The sequence below is a fragment of the Lepisma saccharinum genome, chromosome 20 (assembly GCF_977018435.1).
Source record: "Lepisma saccharinum chromosome 20, izLepSacc3.1, whole genome shotgun sequence".
Lineage (NCBI taxonomy): Eukaryota > Metazoa > Arthropoda > Insecta > Zygentoma > Lepismatidae > Lepisma > Lepisma saccharinum.
In genome coordinates, this window is record NC_139248.1 from 68604033 (window position 1) to 68627471 (window position 23439).

Consider the following 23439-nt stretch of genomic DNA (forward strand, 5'->3'; position numbering starts at 1 on the left):
TTACTAAAATTTTACGAAATATCTTCATTTATTCATTCTTAAGAATTATTACAATTATTCTTTTACAGTAAATTAGAAACAAAATAAGTTGGGACATCTCTTCCCACGTGAAATTAATGGGGCCCCTCTCCATTCTCTCAAAAGAGGCATTTGTTCCTTTGTCTAAGGAGAGATGCCTCGCTCTGTCGTGCTCGTTGAAACGACGACATGCGTTGATATCGTAGGAAGAAATTTCAAAATGAAGCTAAATTTACCATTACTTTAGAAGTGTAACTGTAAATAAAACGTTGATCTTTTACTCTTGAGGTAGAAAAGTGATGCAACTTATCTTTTCCTTCAGTAATTTAAAAAGATAAAAGATGCGCCAACTCAGATTCCACAGGTGATAACGTTCAGGCTGCACTCGAGATCAACGATTAACTTCTAGTTTAGAAACCCCAACATTTCAAAAAGCAATTATTCAAGGAACCATTTAAATAGCTGTGACTGTTCTCACTCGTACTCAAGCTGTACTTGGAACACAGTTTGCCATAAATGAAGATATTTCGAAAGAAAACCACACAACCATTCAATTGAATGCTCTACAATGAATTCTAAACAGATGTATTTTGTTTTTACCATTTGGTATATTGGAGATATCGTAGAGGGTTTTCAAAATTAGAGGACTTTGCATGACAGATTCCTTAAGTCAAGCGATGCCTCAACAATTTTTTTCTATAATATTAAATGAGAAATTTGTGGGGGTCATTGTATTAAAAGTTTGCATTTCGTACATAAACGTTTAAAATATAGCGAAGAGAATTACTTGTCAACGAAACAAATGCAAGCAATAAATAAATTTTCTGTTGATGTCCTCAGCATGTCTTTTATTTTTTTTTAAATACTTACACCATATCTAATCTGCTGTATTTCACAAAATTATTGAACATGTTAACACTAAGCTTGCTGCAAAATCAACAGTACACTAAATTTGCAATTTTAGAGAGAATATGGAATAAATTGTACTTACCAACCATTTATGACTTTTCTTCTCGCAACATGCAACACTTGGAGTCTGACTGTCTTCACAGTGCCAACTGACTGTCACGGTGCCCACTGACTGTCGTCACAGTGTCCATTGACTGTCGTTCATGAGTCGTCCATGCCTCTGAAAAGTACAAGGTGAAACACATAGAACCAAATATTGTAATGTTATTTAGTAACAACTGAAGCTAAATGTAAATAGAAGTTAACATCAGTAAGACAAGAGGGACAACTCAGGCACTCGCCCGAGGTCCCGCGCTGCAGTGAACCCCGCTCTAGATATGGGGTAAGCGGGGGGAACTGGGAGGTATGTTTTCAAAACGAAGCTGTGGTACTTGTTTTAAGACTTTGGACCCAATTTATTATCTTGAGAACCTTCAATTACCATCTCTTAAACACACTTTAATTTTTTTCCTCCTTATTTTATGCATTAAAAAAATTAAAAAGTAATTTACAACCCAATTACCCCCATGATAGTAATTTGGAGGAATACATAGGAACTAACAAGATATTAGTGCTACAGTCTGTGGACAAAAGGGTGTTAAGAAAGAAAGTAAAAACTACATTTTACACTCAGTTTTAATAGGAGAAGAAAAATATATTTTTTTTAAAAAATTACAAATGTTTTTAAGAAAACTTCGCAATTTTCTTAAAACTAAATAAAACAATATTAACCCAGTATTCTAGGGCTTTGAAAATCATACTGCTTACAGTTTATATATGTAGGTACATGATAATACATACAGTAAATTTTTTGGTACAACTTAGAATTTTTAGAGTATCTCAAAACTTTGAAAAACATGTGGGTAATTGGGAGGTAGTTTTCTCCCCTCCTTAACCCCCCCCTTTAAGGTGCATGTATTAAGATTTTTAAAAATGCTTCATACTCCTTGGAGTATATTTACTTGTTTTAAGGCTAAAAATCAAACAATTCCCACTTGACAAAAGATTAGTGTTACATTCAGTTAAGGCAGGACAAACATAGTATTTTCACTTTTAAAGTCAGAAAAGTGCAGTAGTCCAAACAATACTTTTTTACTCGTTAGAGAATTGAAGCAAAATGCTGAAAAAAATTCAATTAGTGCCCAATGAATAAAGCTATCATTCTATGTACTAGTTATTGTTTTATGACAAAACAGGAAACTAATAAAAAAAATAACGATACCACCCAGTTACCCCACCCACCCAATTCTCCCCGCTTACCCTAAAAGTTAGTTGTTTGTGTGCGATTTATCAGGAATTTAGAGGAGGCTAGTGCTTCCCACCTTGGTGTCATATCTAGATCTTTATTTTCAAAGCTAACGTTAGAAGCACCATTCTACCGTTGAGACCATAATCCATTCGTAGTTATTTATGCAAGTGAACATTCGCACCCAAAAGTATCTCGGGAATCCCTGGTGCGTGAGCGAACGAAAGCAAGTCTCTGCGCAAGTAGTAACTCAAGAGGGCTCGATCAATAAACGCGTGAGAGGGAAAGGGATTGCGTGGAGGAGAAGAGCGACTGCAGGTAACATTTTCATTGATATCATAGTTTACCTGCTTCTAACAAGGCACTCCTCTTGGCAGGTGCTGTCGCTGGGATGTCTTCCTTCATGTTGCCTTCTTTGACATCTTAGCTCGGATTGGAAGTCGAATTTAGTTGCATCATCCAGCATTTCTCGGTTGGTTATAACGATAAAATCTTGCTAATTATCAGGTAAATCAATTAATCATCGTAATAAGCAATAATATGCATTGGATTGTGGCTGTTCACCGGGAGTTGGACGGCGGAGAGCGAAGGACTAGCCTGTTTCCCGAGAGAAGAGGCCGAGCCTCGGGTAAAGAAATATAAAAATACAACTTTATTACCAATGGTCAGATTCAACTGAAATTAAAGACAGCCCAGCAGCAGATTATCATCGACGAAATCCCCAAAGCAGAATTTGATAGGAGATAAATTAAGCCCGATATTAAAGGTTAAACAGCTAGACTGGATAACAATAGCTACAGACTCCCTGGCACTGTCTTCGGAACGAACGTGCAGGTTACAATAGGCCCGGTCTTAGGGTAACCTCTCTTCGAGGTGCTTTTGGAGAAGGGTCAAAGAACTCCAAATATACGGGGGAAGATAGCAGGACAAGAGACTACAACTTGAGGACGATTTAACAACGCTTGGACAGAGAGGGTACCGTAACGAACCTTTTGATTAGCAAATAAATAGACGAGCGGAGAAGCGGAAGACACAGTTTTACTCAGATTTTCTTCGGCGTGTTATCGTGCACAATCTCTCGCGAACCACCCGCTTAAAGTATCCGCTTTGTGTGTCGCACCGTTCCGTGTTGTGTTTATTTCGCACGTGTCTGTTTACTATCAAGATGGAGTAGAGACAGAGAAAGGCCCTGCTGGGGGGGGGGGGGGCGTCCGACCTAGTTGCCAATCCTTGAAGATGCGGAGATCCAATCTTATCGCCCGGAAGCCATCTATTGATCACGCCGCCAAGCGACAAAGGTAAGCCGTGAATGGAACGTGCAAATGGATAAGCTTCGTTAGCCCCGTCGTGACATCCAATGAACTCGCTAATTACGTAAACATTACCAAGACATTGCTTATTACGGTGATTAAATTGCATCAACTATATTTTTAACATGTAAAACCGTACAGCTTTCAATTATCCATTTATCCAAAGTATTTAACATTCCGATTGTACGACGCTATAAATTGTCAATATAATTATATAACAGTGATCCTAGTTAACCGCAAAAGTAACAATATAAAGATTAACATTCAATTACAACAACATAAAAGGAGTAGTGTTTTGTCGTACAGGTTAAGCTCCTACCGGAATATGTTTTTCCCGGAAAGGAAAAGTAAATGTCAAATTAAGAACAGTTTAAATTAATGTAGCTAACTTTAAACATGCCGCCGAACTATTATTGTACTAATTACTCATGTCTATTGGATTGCCGAGATATGAATGCGTGAGTGAATGTATGAGTGAAAGGGGCAATGATGTAATGTTTATGCATGTGCTCTTTTATAGAAATTACAGTATATATATAGAACTAACCCTGTGGTGTGATTTGTTCTACCCTATGTAATCTCTTGGGCTCCAACTGATGGCACTTACCCTGGGACAAAAGGTAAATAGGTTATTAATGATTGCCTTTTGTTTATTTGTTTAATTGTTTTTGTGGGTTTGACATTACCATTGTAATGTAGAACCAGAATGACGTCAGGCACGTTAAATAAGTAGACGTCGCGTTACATGGTGAAGTGTGGCAATGTCTGTGAAATAGAAATGGAATATCGTGTACAATTCAATTCGTTCCCTGAACTTCCAATAACGACTGATATGTAAAGCTAAATAAAAGTTTGTTCCTTTATCCTCAAATACGCTAGTTGAACTGTGAAGTAAGGATCGAACCAATGCACTGTGTCTTCGCCAGGAATCGAATCCGTTGTCTTGATTACAGAGGACATCTTTTTACTACTATGTTGAAATTCATCCTATGTTATGATAATTGATAGGCTAATTGTATTTGTGCAACCACCTTCTGTAATAGGAGTTTATGTCTGTTGATGGCAGAAACTAATTAAATAAATATTTTAATATTAGTTTCATCAAAAGTTTGTCTTGTTTTTATGTGTAAGTAATGTTAATAGATTAGGCGTCATTGTCAAAATTAACGAAGCTTAAAGGAAACAGTAGTAAAAACGTACTTTCACACAGTATACAGTGCTCGAAAAATTAGTGTAATAAGTTTATGTTCTTCCTTTAGAAGCCTAACAAACATGTCTTAATTTAAATCTTTATGGAAATATTCATGGAGGTACTAATATTTTGTGTTGCTATTAAAGAATATGAAAATCAACAGATATTTAATTCATCACTAATTAGCTCAGTCAAGTGGCTGTCTATTTTGGTAACACGTCACAATTAATAATTGAGGATCAAGTGATAATTGACTATCGCTTAAATATATGCATAATATCATTTACATGCTTAAATTTCTATTAATTATAATATGTATTGAATAGTGATTGAATTTTATAGTCGTGTCATGTTTCTGTGACGGCATTTACCATGCACCCCCTCATTATAACAAAATAAAATTCCTGATGCAAATGAAATTTCGAATTCTTGAAGTTTACTGAGCGAACAAAAATACAAACATGTTCAATTTATATTATTATTATATAACACTTACTTACATGTATTTTCGTTCATTGAATTTTGAGATCTATTTTTCTTAGTTTCATGACAAAACAGCTTTCGTTTTAAGATCATAAGTTCTATAGAAACAACATGCAAGTATTGTTGCTTTCTAACAATAACAGAGTTCATATCAACCCCGACCTATCTGCAAGGGAACCAAGAATTAGTGACACACTGTTGTGAGAAATGGCGTACAGTGGGCTGCATAAGCATTACCAAGCAAATTGTTAATTACCATGCTTATTTTATGTTTTAGCCAATGAGAGCTTCAAGAATTTAAACAAAATAGACAAGCTGCTGACAACCTTCACACCAGTATACATAAACATCTATTCCTTAAAAACTCATACGATTCAAGCGAAATTAATAAAAATAGCCATGGACAATTTACCAAGTAATACTTGTGCATCCCTATGTACTCTTTGCAACACCTTATTGTCTGTCCTGAAAAAAATCAGTCCTGAATTCGTAAATTTGGCAACATAGCACTTCAGAGCCAACTTTGCTTTTGATTGATTGATTGATTGATTTGGGGTTTTAAGTCCACTTTATGCACAGTAAGGCTAAACGTGACTGGACCTACAGCTTAAAGTGGGATCCGAACTACTATGTGCCTCCACCGGGTATCGAACCCGGGACCCCTTGATTACAAGGCGACGACAGAGGCAACTTTGCAACAGTTCTTCTTTCTAAATGAGAAAAGCTCTTGTAAACTTTCATTCTTTCACATTCCATGATGTTAGAAACCCTAAACTAGTAATACAATACATAATTAATTAAACAAAACTCGTAAGTAGATATGCGAGTGTTGAATTTCTTTTGACTGTTCTTCATTCTGAAATTGAAAGTATGGATATTCATGTGCAGTTTGAAACACTGAACAGGTTCTCCTCCACCTGGAGAGAATTGAGGTCATATTTTAATGCAAAGAGGCAAATTTCTCACTATTTTAGACGAAATTTCAGTAATGATACCTTGCACAATACATGACGATTCTGCAAAGTGCGTTTTTCCTTGATCTGTGGCAAACAATGGTACGGAACTCCGACACAATGTTGCTTCCACAGATCAACGTGTTTTATGGAGTTCCTTGTTCGTAATCTCGCGAAGCAGTTGATTGAATAGTCGCCCTGTTATACTTGTTCGTCAAGAACGAAACATCGTAGGTTCAAATCCCACCCTCTCCTGTTACTTCTTTTCTTGCTATTTAAAGATAATAATTACCGGTAAAAATGTAATGTCTGTGCATTCCTCACGCGTTCCTTCTGCTCAGCTTGCATGATTTTGTCTGGCGCAGTACTCATCACAAGCTCAACGATATTCAAGACCTTTCTTTTCATTCAGCTGTCATAAATTATGTTAACATACTTTAAGAATTTATATGACATAATTATGTTCGTAAACAGGATGTTGTAATCAAGGAGTCCCAGGTTCGATACCCGGTGGAGGCACATTGCACAGTGGTTCGGATTTCAGTTTAAACCAGGGTTGATAAAGGTCCAAGAATTTTAAATAAATTCAATTTCGGTCAAGGAAAGAAAATCAGCAAGCTTAAATGGGTTCTGAATCGTAAAGAATCTGAGGATTTTTTTTTTGCAACATTTATTCAGAATTTATAGGCTAATAATTATCCCAAATAATATATGCAACGTTTTCATTGTTTTTCAAATCCAAAATGGCTAAGATTATTTCTATCTTTCACGCAAATTTTGTTGTTTAAACACAAGTTAAATACATATCTTCTTAATATCGATTTTTGTTCAACAATGTACAAGATTGAAGTAATTTATCTTCGTTATAAACTAAATCTTTATTTAATCATTTTTATGTGCAAGGGCAAATATGAATTATTTGATAAATCAGTTTAGTTATTTCTATATAGTTTAATATTGTAATATTATAGCAAAGTATTTTTCCCTCGTTTACAATGAAATATCGTATTCCTATTGGCTGTTTATGTTAGGAGTGGGGGAACCACGCTTCGTGTTCTTGGCGATGTAAAAACTTCCACGTTGGCATTTTTAATTGTTGCCAACCTGAACTTTAGCTTACTATCGCTAATTAACATTGATGTGTTATATAAATTATCAGTTTTTCTTGTGTTATTTTATGTTATGAGTTTGTATTATTGTAAGATAGAACAATCTGTTATGCTGCGCCTTGCGCTTGAGGTGGCAGTTGAGGTCTTGCTATTAACTGTGAAGGCGGTGCGCGGACTCTCGTGTTAAACAAGTTGCTTATCACTGCCTACGAGCGTGCATGACCCAACAAAATACAATTTTAACTTGTGCGAATCAGTATGTACGCAGTCACGTGTCGCAATTCGGTGGTTTTCTTCCTGGTGGAATGTGGATCGTCTTAATCCCGATCCCTGGGTGAGAACTGGTGCTTCCAACTGACCAGCAGGAGCAAGGAGCGGTGTGTTGCCAATTCGGATCTCCAAACCCTGGAGTTACGAGTGATGGCACGTTGCAACTAAACTTCAAAACACAAAACGTGACAAAACATCAATAGAAATATTCTTCATTCTTCCCTTTAAGCGTTTCTCAATTTTTGCTGAATACATTTTCACTTTGCGATTTCTGTAATTTTCTCATTGCCATGAGGTAATTATACACATGACATCATGTATGTATTGGCTTCTTTAAACTGGTAGCTAAGTTTATCGTGAGCTACTTTGAGTAGAGATAGCGTGATTGTTCATAAAGAGGGTGATCGTAGGTTCGATTCTCTATGGAGGCATGCCTTTTTTTTTCTTTCAAGAGTATAGCGTTGGGCGTAAAGTTTATCCACCGTGCTTGGAAATTAACTTTGGTCTGTGTATTTTACGAGGTGAAAGGAAACAGTAAGAGGTGCAACATTTCCTGAAGCTATTTCGATGGTAGGAGGCAATCACGTGTCACGTGGAATGCGCAGAATCAAGATAGGTAGAGCTAAGTCTGAGGGGGGGGTCTGAATATTGCGAATTTAGTGGAAAGATTGTTAATTCAAATACTTCGTTGAAATAAGACAAGTATTTTGGATACAAAGCAGTGGCGAATTAACGATCATTTTCTGCTTTGCATATCGCATGATCCTTGGTCGCAATAGGCATTTTCTTACGTGAATTGCTATTAGTTTTAGACGCATCGGAAGATGGAGGTGAGAGTATTAACATCAGTCAGAAGGAACGGACGTAGCATAACCAATCTTAGCCATTTAAACCTTAAACTTCCTCCTTCGTTACAGCTACTACACTGCATTACTGCTTAACATAATTCCCTCAGTGTGTGTGTGTGTGTTAGTATATCGAAACGAAATAATGAACACTGTAGGTGTGCAGAACAATACAATACACATCTTAATTAACATTACATACAGATTTCCGAATACATGCGATACGTGACTTGGTGATAATGTGTGTGTTAACTCAACTTATGAACACTAGCTAAAATAAAAAAAAAAGTTTTAACCTTAAATAGTGGGAATCAACTGAATAACCATTAAACTTCTAAGGGGGGGGGGGAATGCGCAGAAGGGACATCCCTCGAAGTGTGCATCGGATTAACTTTTACAGTGTTCTAATACCAATGGCGTGTTTTCAGCTAGGAAAAAAAAAGAGGGTTGGATTTGAACCCGCGACCTTTCATTGCTTGACGAAAAATGAGGATACCACGCTCTAACCAACTGCTCTACAAAAACCTACTGAGAACATGCAATTAAAAACATGTTTACGGCTTGACGTGTGTGAAAGCAACCACTTTCTTGTGTTCAAAGCACATTTTTCTCCACAAGTCGTGAAAATCATGATTTTTTGAGAACTGTTTGATATCATGCAGGGTATTGTGAATAAAATGTCGCATAAACTCCTCATAAATTTGCCTCTTTCTGCTCAAACTTGATGGCAATTTCCTTTAGGTGGAGAAAAGCCCTATGCAGTGTTTCAAAATTATCTAATTTCAAGTCGAGCACGCAGAATAATAAAAATTCCTCAAGATACTTAATCCAATTTACTATTTCTGTTTGAGTGTGTGTGTTATATTAGCGAAGTATAGTTTCTAAGATCATGGAATGTGCGAAATTGGAAATCTTTCACAGCAGCTTTTTTCGTCTAGTTGAATGACCGACTCAAAGTTGGCTACCCTCAGCTGGCGCTCAAATGCAATGTTGCTACGTTTACAAATTCAGGACTTAGAAGAATTATTTCTGAGCGGTCAATTAAGAAGTTGGGAAGAGTGCATTGAATTATTATGTAAGCCATACGTACTTTCTTTTCCCTTGTTAATTGAATCTGCCAGTTAATTCTGCCATTCTTTCAGACATTTTCACAAGAAAGGCTCTAAGAAACGGTTAACATGTCAGCATTGTTGTACTGGTACGTACATTGTTGTAAGCCACCACAATGAATCGAGCAAAGGTATGAATCATTATTCTTTAAATAGTAAATTTTCACTTTAATACCTTGTCTACAGATTTTCCTTCTTAAATTTCCATACATACTTTGAGGTCACACATTTTTTATATAGTTCATTAACTATATCGCAACAATGAAAAAGATTTTGCTGTTTTTGATAGAGATATTCTACAAAGAGATAGTATAATATAATATCCATTGTTTGTATTGAGTAAAGAGGTACAAAATTATCCACAATATATTTGTGAAATAGGCTATTAAAATGTAATGAATTCGTAAAACGTCATTGTTGGATATTATATTTATTTGACGTAACATTTACCATAATGCTATAGAACTGAAACATAATAAGTAGGGCTATGTTATTAAAGAAGGAACTGAATATCCTTTATTATGGCCAGAAAGTAAATACGTGACCTACGTATACACATCGAACTACAAAATTTCCGACAACGTATGCACAAAAATATGGACATAAAAATCCCATTTTTTTCGTGTTAAATAAAGGAATATTAATAGTAATATGGTCGACAACCATGTAATCAACATGTTCAATCAGCTAGGTCCGTACTTCGCACTGGTTGAACTCAAATATTTTTGCACTAACATGTAACTGAAATTTGTATTACACAACGCACACATTCACTTGTAAATTATCATGATATAATCATTTTTAATTTGAGATTGTAATTATTATTCTTACTTTGAAATAAATAAATTTACACGATCTGTTTTTCTAGCTACTTGGTCATTCAAATAGATGTATTTCCCCAAAACTTAGGATCATTCTTTTGACCTCACCAGCCTTTTTCGCATCACAGATTCAGGCCTGTAGTCAGGCTGCCTGCTAGTTTTCGTCCCACACGTAGCAGTCAAGCTAAAAAGATGGACGACCGATTTGAAGAACGTTCATTTCTTGTCTGCGGTTGTAGGAGATTAGCTACTGCTGTACCTGTAATTAAAAAGTAAAACAAAAGTATGGGCTATAGATTGGATCGAAAGAATATATAGTAATCAAGGTATTCACGATTAAAATTATATATTTACTACGGCTATTTTATGTGCGTCTTTCCAGTAGGGATGTGCGGCATCCAGAAAAGTCGAAACCGGAATCGGGATAAGACATTTCCCATCCCGATTCCGACTTCGGGAAATGACTTCACGACTTTTCGGGATTCTGAGCAGTCTGGAAATACCGAATGGTCATTTTAAAAAGTATTTAATTTTCGACGTCTTCTGCATTGCAAGTGTCTAGAACTTATCGGAAATTGTTAGTTTTTATTCCAGAAATGCAAAAACAATCATTTAAGGTGAAAATGACGTGTAGAATCCGAGATTTCCAGGGCTTCGGGAAATTTCGAACATTTCCCGTCCAGACTTAAAAGAATTCTGTCCCACACACCCCTACTTTCCACTGGGACATTCCTACCCTCTTCTGCGGGCGCCATTGATGGTTGTCCTAACAACTGTGTGAACTTGTGTATGTACCTTATATTTTCTATTTGCTTTGAACAATTTTGCTTCTAAAGTTTCTGTTAAAACAGAAGAATGAATGGATTTTTACATGTATATTTTGTAACAAGTGATGTGAGAAATTTTATGAAAGGAACTGGGTATATAGAGGATGTCTACGTGGCAACTGTGATGGAAGCAAAACAACGTGTTGTTTACAAAAAAATATTTTAAGAGGGTTCTAAAGCCATGTTAAAGAATAGGCCCAAATTCCCAGACACAACCATAGCATTAAGATAGATTCGGTAAGAAAGAAATTTTGTTACGATTAAAGGTATTTAAGTAAATTGCAGAAAATATAAGGTCTCTGTCATGTTCAAACTGCTGCGTACAGATGGCGTTGAAGTGGTAGTTCTTGTCAAGACCGGTGCATTTTTGTCTTTTATGACCAGTAACCAAGATTTTGTTGTGAAACAACGAATCCAGTGTGTAGCCGCTAGTACCTGAAATATAATGTGAAAAGGTGAAAACATTTCTTATCTTCAGGAAGTAGTTGTTATGTTTATGGTTTTTGAAGTGCCATATCTTCCTGGTTCTAATTTTAGCATACACTGTTGCCAAAATTTCACTCCGTATTTTCTAACGATATGATCATTACAAGTGCTTGATTTCTCTAAACTCAAACGAAGCTACCAGAGAATAACTAATGTAACTCCTACACAAGGTACCTTTATTAGGTATGCCATTCCCGAGGTTTCGAGATTTTTTCCCATGATTCTGTGCGCGCTATGACGTCATTAAGAGGACAGAATGGAACTTACTTCGTTAGCGTATACGGAAGCTTGAGATAAATGGGTCGATTATTTACTTATACGCACCTTTTCATGAATGCCGGTAGAATGAGAACAAATCAGCCTGTTTGTGCTCTTGCCACGTGCAATAATAATAGAAGAAAATCGCCTGGAATAAAGTATTCATCGCTTCGCAAAAATGAAGTTGCTGCAGCAGGATTGATTCAATTTGTTCCTCCAAATTTCGGACTTACTCAGTGGTGCATCCACAGGGTGGGCAGGGGCATTGCCCCCCCAACCTTCGACGGAAGTGAATTCTAGGAGGGGCAAACATTGATGGCCAAAGGCACCTGCATGGGGCACAGAGGAGCAATTGCCCCCTTCTAGTTCAAATTTTATTCAAATAAAAATACATTTCGTAAAATATTCTTGCTCGCTTCGCTTGCAGTTCCTGCTTTTCTCAGTCTCGTCAAGTTCAGAGCCGTAGCTAGGGGGCGGCGGGAATCGGCCATGGGCGCCAAATAATCTAAATTTAAAAAAAAAAAAGTTGTGAGAAAGAGAATGCCTTGGCGCCATGTGATATTATTTGTTCCCTATTAAATCAATATTGTTTTAAATTGCAAAAATTGGATCTAAAAATTTTCTTTCTCGCTTCGCTCGCAATATAATTGTTTTCTGTAATGTGATGTATTTAAATAATATGTTTCGTATATATGTAATGAATAAACTATGAATACGTACATAATTTAGTGTTAGCATCTTGCATATGTATTTTCTTATTTTATGTCGCTCCATGTTGCATTATGTGTAAAACATATGAAAGTTATACATGTTATATGTACAAAAAAAAATATCTTCGGCATGCATTTATCATTCATTTTCTGCGATTCAAAAATACAGTTTGTGTGCTTGTTTTTAATTATTAGCTAATGTAAAATTTCTGGTGTTGAAAAAAAAATTAAATTGTTTGTTCCAAATAAATGCTTTAGCACAGACATCTACCTCCCTTTTGCGTAATTTATGAGGATAAAAACGTCTTTGATACTACTACTACTACCACTAGTAATAATAATGTATTTATTAATGTTATTATTATTACTATTATTATTATTGGTACGTTTATCCTGGCACTTGCCCCCTCCAGACAAAAATTCGTGGTTGCGCCTCTGGCCTTACTTCCACACTCGCCTTCCATATCATCACGTATGCAACTTTCAAAAACCTTTACACAATCCGAACTCAGTTTCTAAGTATTGCTTCATTGAATATTGAGTGCAAGATAAGATTTATTAGCTTTGAAATTGAAACATCGCCCGCGAGAATAATACTTTGAACATCTCGTAGGTAGCCAACACTAATTAACAATTGCACTGTGTTACTTTATTTATGTGTGTTTCATGGGCGGAGTATGAACTTTTGCTTTTGGGGGGGCAGACTCTGGGAGAAGCATATGATATTATAAACTAGGGGATATTCAATAACCCTCAGGTATTGAATATCCCCTAGTTTATAAGGGGTCCGGAGGCCTTCCCCCGGAAATTAAAAAAAAAACAGCTTAAAATCACTGAGTTCTAGGCCTTTTAGATTTGAAAATGTTAAATTTCCTTGCTTAAGTAAACAAATATTAATTAGTATATTGGTTGTCAGTTTTAAAAGAAGCAAAACTGTACGATTATTGCATTTCATTATTTTTTTATTGATACAATACTCGTATTACTTTAAAAAACTTACGGTACAATAGTAAGCTTCAGAAATTTTAGGAAAATTAAATTGAAAAGTTGTTTTGATGTCTCAGTAGTAACTGTTGACTCAACACAAAGTCATTTTACGTTTTTCTTTCTTCAAACTGTACACATCAATAGGGCCGGATTAAGGTGGGTGCTATTGATGCTGCAGCATTAGGGCCATTCCTGAAATAGGCCCAGATGAAAACAGACGAGAAGTTTTCGAAAGCTGAACAGTTTTCTTTTGCTATATTAACCTGAAAATAAATCTTAAAATGAAATTTGGAGCCCCAATTTCGGACGCCTAGACACAGCGTTACTTATTATACAGTTACTATTATTCTTTGCGCTGTGACGTAACTATAACGTCGTTGTGTTTATTGTTCACCAAATATTTCAAGTTAATGCTATCAATTGATGCAGCATCAGGCCCAATTTCGTCTTAATCCGGCCCTGCACATCAATCAAATCGTCTAAGACCCGCTATTGCGGCGCAATTACCGCACATGCCATCATGCCAAACGTCAAGATTTGCGGTATGGCTTCATAACAAAAATGTAGTAACTGAACTTAATCATGTGTTATTTTATAGTCTTTTTTAAGTTGGGGGGCCTGGTCTCCCCTGGCCCCTCCAGAACTCCGCCTATGGTGCGTTTGTTGAGAAATTGTGCTGAAAATATAATGTACGACTTACAGGACAAACGTTTCTCCCCTGCACATCCTTTCAATCTTCTCGTCAATCAATGAGAAGAGCTTTCTTGTAAATAATGCCCAAAGAAGCTATTCAATGTAAAGCATACTTATCAAAGCAAGGAAAAATTTATCAATGATTTTTGTATTATCAATATAATGTGTGGTATACACGTCTATTATATTATAATATAAAGATATCGTACAAATAAATACTATTTTGCTGGCTTTAATTTATTTTATATGTGTTTTAAAAAGCCTCGTTGGTTCAGTCGGTAAATAATCTGGCTGTCACGCTGAAGACGAGGATTCTGTTCCCAGGGTGGTTGGTCTCGAGGGGGATTTTCTCAGCAACGTCCTTGCATGAAAACGGTTTTGAGGTTCACCAGGGGTCTATAAAGATAGTATTTTGGGGGCCGGAACGTGATGCTAACACCACCTTCATAAATGGCCGAGATTGTGAATCATAATCCCAATTCATTCATGGCATGTTACAACGCGCAGAAGGTACTTTTGCTTTTAAAACTTTTTGCATATTTAGTCGCACACCGTGGCCGTTCGGGCTAAGACGTCATGCTTTGGGCTCTGGCTACTGAACGTGGAGGTTCGAGTCTCCTAGGGGAAGCGTAACAACTTTCATTCTGAGGTTTCGGACTCCGTATGGGACAGGTGGCCACCCACCATTGTGAGGAGATTGGAGAGCTACGAATGAGTAGTGTAATCCGGTCATGGAAACGTACAAAAATGACTGGGGGGTCGTCGTGCTGACCACACGCCACCTCGTAACAAGTTGGATGATCTCCCGCCTCGGCAGGTGGAAGTGAGGCCGGCATTCGGTAGGTAGGCCTTAGCCCTGTATTAGTACACATTTGAATACATGCCGCGAGAATACTGACACATTATGAAATTTGTTTGACTCAATTCAAACATACTGCAGAAACTATTTCCATGTAGATTTAATAGCCGGCATCCGTGGCAGAGTGTTAGCACATCGCGCTACGACGCCAAGGATCCCAGGTTCGAATCCCGGCCTGGGTATGGATGTTTGTGAGTGCCCATTCATCAATTTCATCATCATGACTCATCCCCATCTTCGCAATTAGCCAAAAGTGGCAGAAAAGTGAAGTAAAATAAACCAAATAAAAAAAAAAAACTAGATTTAATATTTCATATTTGTGTTGCTTGATTAAATTGGCGTTTTAAGTCCGCTTTTTGCACAGAAAGGCTAATTGGGACTGGACCTACAGTTTAAAGTTGGATCCGAACCACTATGTGCCTACACCGGGTATCGAACCCGGGACCCCCTTGACTACAAGGCGACGGCGCTACCACTAGGCCATCGGGGAGGCCTTATCTGTGTTGCTTCACAAGACTTATTTTCTAATTGCGCACTGTATTATTAGTAAAACACATTTTATATGTGTATTGGATATGGTAAGAGATTTAATTAGGAAAAGCGATGGATAATGTAATATTTATACAAAGTAAATTAATGTATTATGTTCTTACAACAAATGTAACTATTACAGAATAGGAAGCCAGTGTCAAAATTAGCGGTAAGTTTCTTTTTAATTCCTCGCAGTAGTAAATATTGTTACAAATAAAATCTAAAAATTTAGTTCCTCAACTCAGGTGGATAAGAGACCAAATTATAATTCTCAGCTTGCATTTACCTCCGATTATTAGAAGTATCATTGGACCGAAAAGCAATCTCTGACTGTTGGCTGATAAATGCGACGTGCCTAAAATACAAGAAAACGTAACAGCATAATCGTTCCATTATTTTTGTTTTGCATTTGTATTGCTTTTGTTTTATTTCAAGTATAATTTACCCCTTGGCTAATCGCAAAGATGAAAATGAATGGTGAGTAGATGAAATGGATGAAGGGATGATCACAAATCCATGTGGATCACAAACAGTACAGAGTAATGCACAGATTCTTGGTTGTTGATTGTTGGATTGTTGTTGATCTCTTCGCCCCTCGACCCGAACTAGCACTACACTGAGGCTCCGGAAGATCCGCTGTCGTCAATGTCTTCAACTTTGGACCCCAACTGGAACTAGTAGTAGACTTCGTTACTTTACGGTATGTAATCCTTTTCATCTTCGAATCACTAGATCTTATAAAGCCACCAATGGACACTGACTGATCACTAATCGACAGTATGAATGAACTGTCACACTTACCTTTGAATTCTCATTAACAGATTCTGTTGTACAGATCAACTTGGAAATTGAAGCCGCGTATTTTAACCTCATTATATTCTAGAATGTTCCGCAGATAAAACGATTCGTTAATGTTGCCAGTAGTTCGACTCCTTCTCTTATTCATGAACGTTCCCTCTCGCGCTTTCCACAGATTAAAAAAATTACAATGAATCGCCCTACGTGTGGCGCTACGTTTGCAGCTTCCAAATGCTGACAAGTCTTTACATAGTGCAGCGACAACACCGAAAGCTCAAAAAAAGTTTTAATGCAATATTATTAACAACAGGGTTATAGAACATTCTCCGTGTTGCCTTGGTAAGTATTTCTCTCCTTATATTATCGGCACACTATTGAAGAAAACAAAAACCTAATTTTATGTAGTTTAAACTGAAAAAAAATAAGGGGGGATTCCAGCCCCCTGATCCCACCTTGGATATGCGCTATTAATAATAACAGGGTTATAGAACATTCTGTGTCTTGCCTCGATAATTATTTCTCTCAAATTATCATCACATTATTCAAGAAGCCATGAACCTAATTTTATGTAGCATAATTTCCTGAAGGGGTTGCTGGAGCCCCCTGATTCCCACCTTGGATACGTGCTTGACTCGATAATTATTTCTCTCCTTAAATTATCGTCACATTATTTTATTTCCGACCACAAGAAACCAAAAACCTCATTTTATCTATTGTAAACCGAAAACTTTCGGAAGGGCTCGAGCCCCTAAGCTCCCCCTTGCATACGTGCCTGCTGCGAGTGTACCTTCATCAATTTAAACTAATCATCACTCATCCTGTTCGTCGCGATTAGCCAAAAGTGAAAGAAGACGCTAAATAACAAAAACAAATTGATCCTCATCCTGGCGATCAACTGGAGAATCTTAAAAGTAGCGTAAAAATATTAAAGGGAAATTCCAGGACATTCAGTAAAAAGTCATATCAGAATATGCCCGGACAAGAACTTTTCTTAGAATTAGACATTTAAAATAAATGCAATAGGTTAGCTGGAAAGAAAAACCGGCAGTGGACTACAGCCTACAGGGACAAGATATCACGCAAAAAATAAACTATGCATTGTTTCGGAATAAATGTATTCTTCTATCGCGTATTTGATCTCTTGTTGTCAAATTAAATTAACAGCTTTGGTGTATAATATCAAAAGATGAATGAAAGCAACACGTTTCGTGGGCCATCTCCTACATTCTACGCATAGCTTTCTTCCGCTCGTGTCCTCTTGGTGACGTCACAAGCTCTAGCCAATAACGTGCAAGTCGCGGAGTGGCCCCCTCTGACTACTACATATAGGAGAACAAGGGGACAAATATTTCATCGGGGATGTGAGAAAAATGGAATAACTTGAAAGGTAAGTCCTATACTTAATTGTTTGTTGCTTGATATTCTCCATTAAAAGCAAAACTTTTGTAATATGAAACAGATGCAGAATGTATATGTATTTAATGTTGAGAAAATATAATGTAACTTAATTTCTGCATGAATATAGCTTGAACGTATCTGCACGAGGTTGTAAAATTTTACGTTATATATGATCCAGATATTTATCGTTTTAGGATTCTTACTAGAGCAAGAAATATGATTCTAATATGGATTAAAAAGGTACAAAAAGGTAAATTGTTCCCCTGTGCATAGCACCACGCCATGAAGGCGTATAGGGGGTGTGGGGGTAACGCCCCACACTTTCTTGATCCGGTCGTGAGTGGGGGTGATTTGATCAGCATCACGCCCCTGACCGCCTTTACCCCCCAGGGTTTCCCCCAGGTACCCATGTTATTCGACGCTGGGTGGGCGCCGGGGCCGCTTTCACCGTTAGAAAAGTTCCCGGATTTGAACCGGCCGGGGATCGAACCCGGGACCTTGAGCATGGTAGTCAGACGCGTTACCGACTTTTTTTTTTTTTTTATTTCTATATAATTTACATTACACAATATCAATCATCAAGACTTTACACAAGTAATTATGAGATTTACAAATTGGTACATAGTGGATTATACAATAGGTTTCAATCTGTATAGAATTTTACATAAGATATTATGTTAAAGCTAGAAAACCGTCTTTCACGTCGATAATTCAATATAATTCCCATAGTTCTACTAAGTAACTTTTCCATCTTTCTTTGTCAGTATGTTCAAAGTTTACATAAGATATTACATTACATTATGAAGTACATTAATCAATTGTTATTAAGCTACAATCATACCAAAGTTTACGCTATTTCTTTTACATTAGTACATTTTGTAAAAAGTTTGCATACAAACTTCTCTTGTAATTGTTCAGTTGTAAGTATTCATTTTGTACATAATTCTGTAATGATTCTTCACATTTGGCTGGTCTCTTCTTTAAGACATAATACACATACTGAGCCACCGCGGCCACTCTAATATGGATTACACTGATTATATATGTTATTATATTAAATCAGTATTTCACGAAATGCTCAATCACCATTCTACCCGTTCTATTCACATGTACATCGAATCGTTTACAATTACAAATCAGACGACTGTTTCACAATTTCATTTTGACCTTGTACAGTGTCTCTCAAAAGTTTTAGGACAACGACATTTTAAACTAGGCAACCCAATTTACACAAGGCGTTTGTGGGTTGCATGTAGAGTTAGGCTCAATTTCAGGGTTGCCACATGCACGTTAGGTATTTATAAAATACGCGAAAGAAAGATATCCAAATATTATTGCATAAAAGTAGAAAATAAAATCAGTATTACATTCGTTGCAATACTCTCAGAAAGAAACAACGTCGATTTTCTAGTATTTCATTGTTGATGAGTCTACACAGGAAAAGTGGAGAGAAGAAACGAAAGGGAACAAAGGAGATGAGAAAAGAGAAAGCAAAAGGAGAAGAGGAAAAGTAAAGAAGGGAAGAAAATAGAGGACAGGGGAAGTGGATAGGAGAAGTAATGAGGAGAAGGCAAAAGATGCGAGGAGAGATGAGAAAAATGGAGGAGAGAAGAGAGGAAGGAAAGCGAGGTGATAAAAGAGGAGGAAAGGAGTTTGGAGAGGAGAGGAGGAGACGAGAAGAGGGGAGTGGAGAGTAGAGTAAAAGAGAGAAAGAGAGAAGAACGAAAAGATGAGGGGAATAGTGCCGTGGAGTCGGAAATATAAGACAGGAGAGGAGATAAGAGGAGTGGAGAAGAGTGGGATGGAGACAAGAGGCGAGAAAAGTAGGGAAGGCGGTATGAGATAAAAATAGAGGAGAAGGAAAAGGAGAAGTTAAGAACAGAAGGGACTGGAGACGAGAGGAGAGAAGGGCTAGTTGCAGAAAATACGTCTCGGCGTGCATTGATAAAATTATCGACATGAAACATTCATTAACATTTTATAATGTATTGGAGAATGTATTAGATCGGTGCGAAATTCCTTTTGGCAGAGTTCAGAGCAACACAAAATCTTCCATGTAAGATCTTTGATTTTACCTGCGATTATACCACTAAAAGCATGAATGTAATTTTCATATTTGTAAGAATTATCCAATTTTTCTCCTCTTCTCGGTTAGTTGAAATTGAAATTTTGTTATTTAACATTTTCCCTCCCCGCATCGTTAATTCCAAACTGAATCATTCCGTTTCATACGGCGTGGACAATGAATGGAATGGGATATGTCTAAAACGTACGAAAAGTTTCTGCCACCGGAGGGGTTTGAACCTACGACCATCAGATTATCAATCCTTAACGGTAACCACTACCCCACAAGCCTTCGCTCCTGAACACAGGTAGAAGTGGCTGACCAATGTAAAATGCAGATCCAACCCCCTTCCTACATGTCATGTGCAAAGAATACTTGTTTGTAACAAAGAAAACGAAGGCAATACGACTCGCCGAAAACATTTAATGGAGAACTGCACATGATGGAAACTTTTCAGTCGATATTTGTGGAGGTATCTTTGCATTGAACTCGAGTGGAAAAAGGGGTAATATTAGTGTGTCCTGAATTGCCACAAATATAATTGGTTATTTCATTAATATTTGTCAATGTCTTTGAAGCAGAACACAATTATCGTTAGAGTATCATAATTCAAGATCTGATACGTGAAAATATCCCTTTGATCGTGTGTCAATTCATTTATTTGTTTATTTTTTTTAGTAAATGCCGGTATTAGGACAATCTAGCCACTATACACTATTATTACAAATAATGTTGACATGCTCTTGTTTAATAGAAGGAGAAATATTTTTTAAAAGAAAAAGATAGAACACCTCGTATGGAGGATCGAACCTCGGACCGCTTACAATGCTCTCAAGAACTCTAACCAATACACTACGTCCTTAATTATTCTGTCGCCTCAATATTGTAAACGTTATCCTGCAAAATAAAAAGTTCAATACTCTCATATTGCTCTGTACTTCTATAATTACTTTATACACATGCATTTGAAATCTTACTCTGAATTTCTTTCTTCGTATTAGTATATCTAAGGTTGTGAATATATTTTGTTTGTAATTTTATAACGATTACATGAACATCTACGAAATAGTTCCTTATAACTTGGTATCTGTAAAGAGATACATTCAAGTTTTCAAATGATTTTAGACCACTAGATTTTGGCAAGGGATGATGTGTGATCCGTGTCCAGTCATCATTGCTGAAACAAACGTTTGAAAACTCTGTGGAACTTTCATTCTGAGATAAGTTGCCTTACTTGCTACATGTATGCGAACTACACTCTGTCCCACTTATCTCTGGAGCAGGTGAACAAAACAAGTATCTGAGCAGCGATGAACACATGAGAGGAACGGAATTGCTTGGAGGGAGGAGATCCACTGCAGTTACCAGCCTTTCCAGCAGCGTGTACTGCCTCGCTCTGTCCACTCCATCCCCCTTCCCCTCTTTCCCCTTCTCTTCCGCTATGCGCGGCTTTGCACCTAGACATGCTGGGACAGGGCACAGTTAATTGTTTTCGCAAGAAGTATCTCTGTGTGCCACACACTTAATTCTTACTCACATGAAGAAAAAAATGTTGTCAATTTGCATTCAGGGGGTAGTTTCACAGTTACAAACTATTTTGGCATTGATAGGAAGTTTAGTGTAAATAGTAATATTGTTTATATTATTTTTTTTAAAATTGAGGTCTATGGTTGAAATCCTCATATTTAGGGTTTGAACTCGTCACCTAAGAGGCGGTCTTGTTCTTTCTGCGTGACCTTCTTTTTATTTTTTCTATTCATTATTCATCCTCATCCTCGCGATTAGCCAAAAGAAAAATAAGAAAAGTCCTCCTCAGTGATCGTGCGGTCTAAGGCGCTGTGCTTTGGACTCCGACTGCGGTACGGCATGGGTTCGAGTCCGCCTGGGTTCAGTCTCTGGGTGTTCGGCCTGTGTATGGGACTGGTGGCAACCCACCATCGTGAGGAAATTGGGGAGCTACGAGTGAGTAGTGTAACCCGGTCTCGTAAATCTCCTATGGGGGATGTTACTGGGTAAACAAAAATAGTCGATCAGACAATTCGATTATCGAAGGCGATAAAAGAACTTCCGGTTTGACAAAATTTCCAATATAAGCTAGTGGAAATATATTGTCTTCGAGCTTACTTTGTTAAAAAGGAGCGGATACAAAATGGATGACTTGAAATTTTTAAGTGCCAGAGAATTAAAGATACCTCGAAGAAATTGACCAGTTCCCGGAGCCATTGGATGAAGATTTATGGTACAATAGAAATCTTTACTGAGACAATGTTGATCCTCTACCAATCGTTTCGGTTGTTTGGGGGGGGGGGTTGAGTTGATGTTTGAAGTTCAATTTGTGCACAGTAAGGCTAATCGGGACTGGATCTACAGTTTAAAGTGGTATCCGAACCCCTATGTACCTCCACCGGGTATCGAACCCAATGGTTTCGTTGGTATATACATTAAACAAGAAAGTTCATTCGCTTATAAATTAAGCTACAGATTTTTTATATTAAAAAAGAAGTAAATAATAATAAATTCTTAAAGGTAAAAGGAAGATTAAATACACCGATGAAAAACAAAGATATGCTACTTAGCCTAATAGTTATAAAGTGCACATTTTATTTCTCATTAATAAAACCACAGATAAATTTTTACATAAACGTGTATTTTAAGTTGGTTCTAATTTATGTTTGGCCACTTCTCATTCACTATAATTATCATTCTAATTAAACATTAACAAGCTATGCCAGTTGATTTTTAATTCCACGAAAATGAAAAAAATACTAGGCAATTCCACACATGATACGAATATGCAGGAAGTTGGAGGATTCGGCAGGAGGTTGAAATAAAGCTTGCATTATTTATAAACATTCAAATACTTCGAAGCCTCCCGATGGCGTAGCTGTAACGTCGCTGCCGTGTAATCAAGGTGTCCCAGGATTCGATATCTGGTGGAGGCACAATGTGGCTTAAACTCTAAGTTGAGTCCCGAATAGCCTTACTGTGCATAAAGTGTACTTAAAACAAAAGAACAACTGAAATGTACTCTGATTATATCAGAATGGATAATTTTTCGACATTGTGTATCTACTAGAACACAGCTCTCTTAATTGTTCTTTCTTCCACAGATAATAACATGCATGGTTGTAAAAATTTACATCTTTTAAATTTGTTATGCCAACATATGTGCGTCAGAAAATTATAATTTAAAAACACTTAAATATTTCATTGGGTTTATTTAACGGCGATGAAGTGTCGTGTCTAGGGCCTACTTTCTCATGTCGTGGTTCACAGTCTTTTTGTAGTACTGCCTGAATTCACTGAGTTTTCGTATCTGGTCTGTCGAAAAAAGATTCACAGATACTTGAGAAAAATTATTCGTTCTGGACCTCATATTGCAACCAACAGCCACGCAATGATTGTCGTCTTTTCTGCAAGATATTACCCTTACATCTATATAATCCATGTTACTCTTTCAAAACCAGAAGTAGGGTCCCGACCGTGCCGAACAGGAACGAAAATGTAAACATCAGGTGAATAA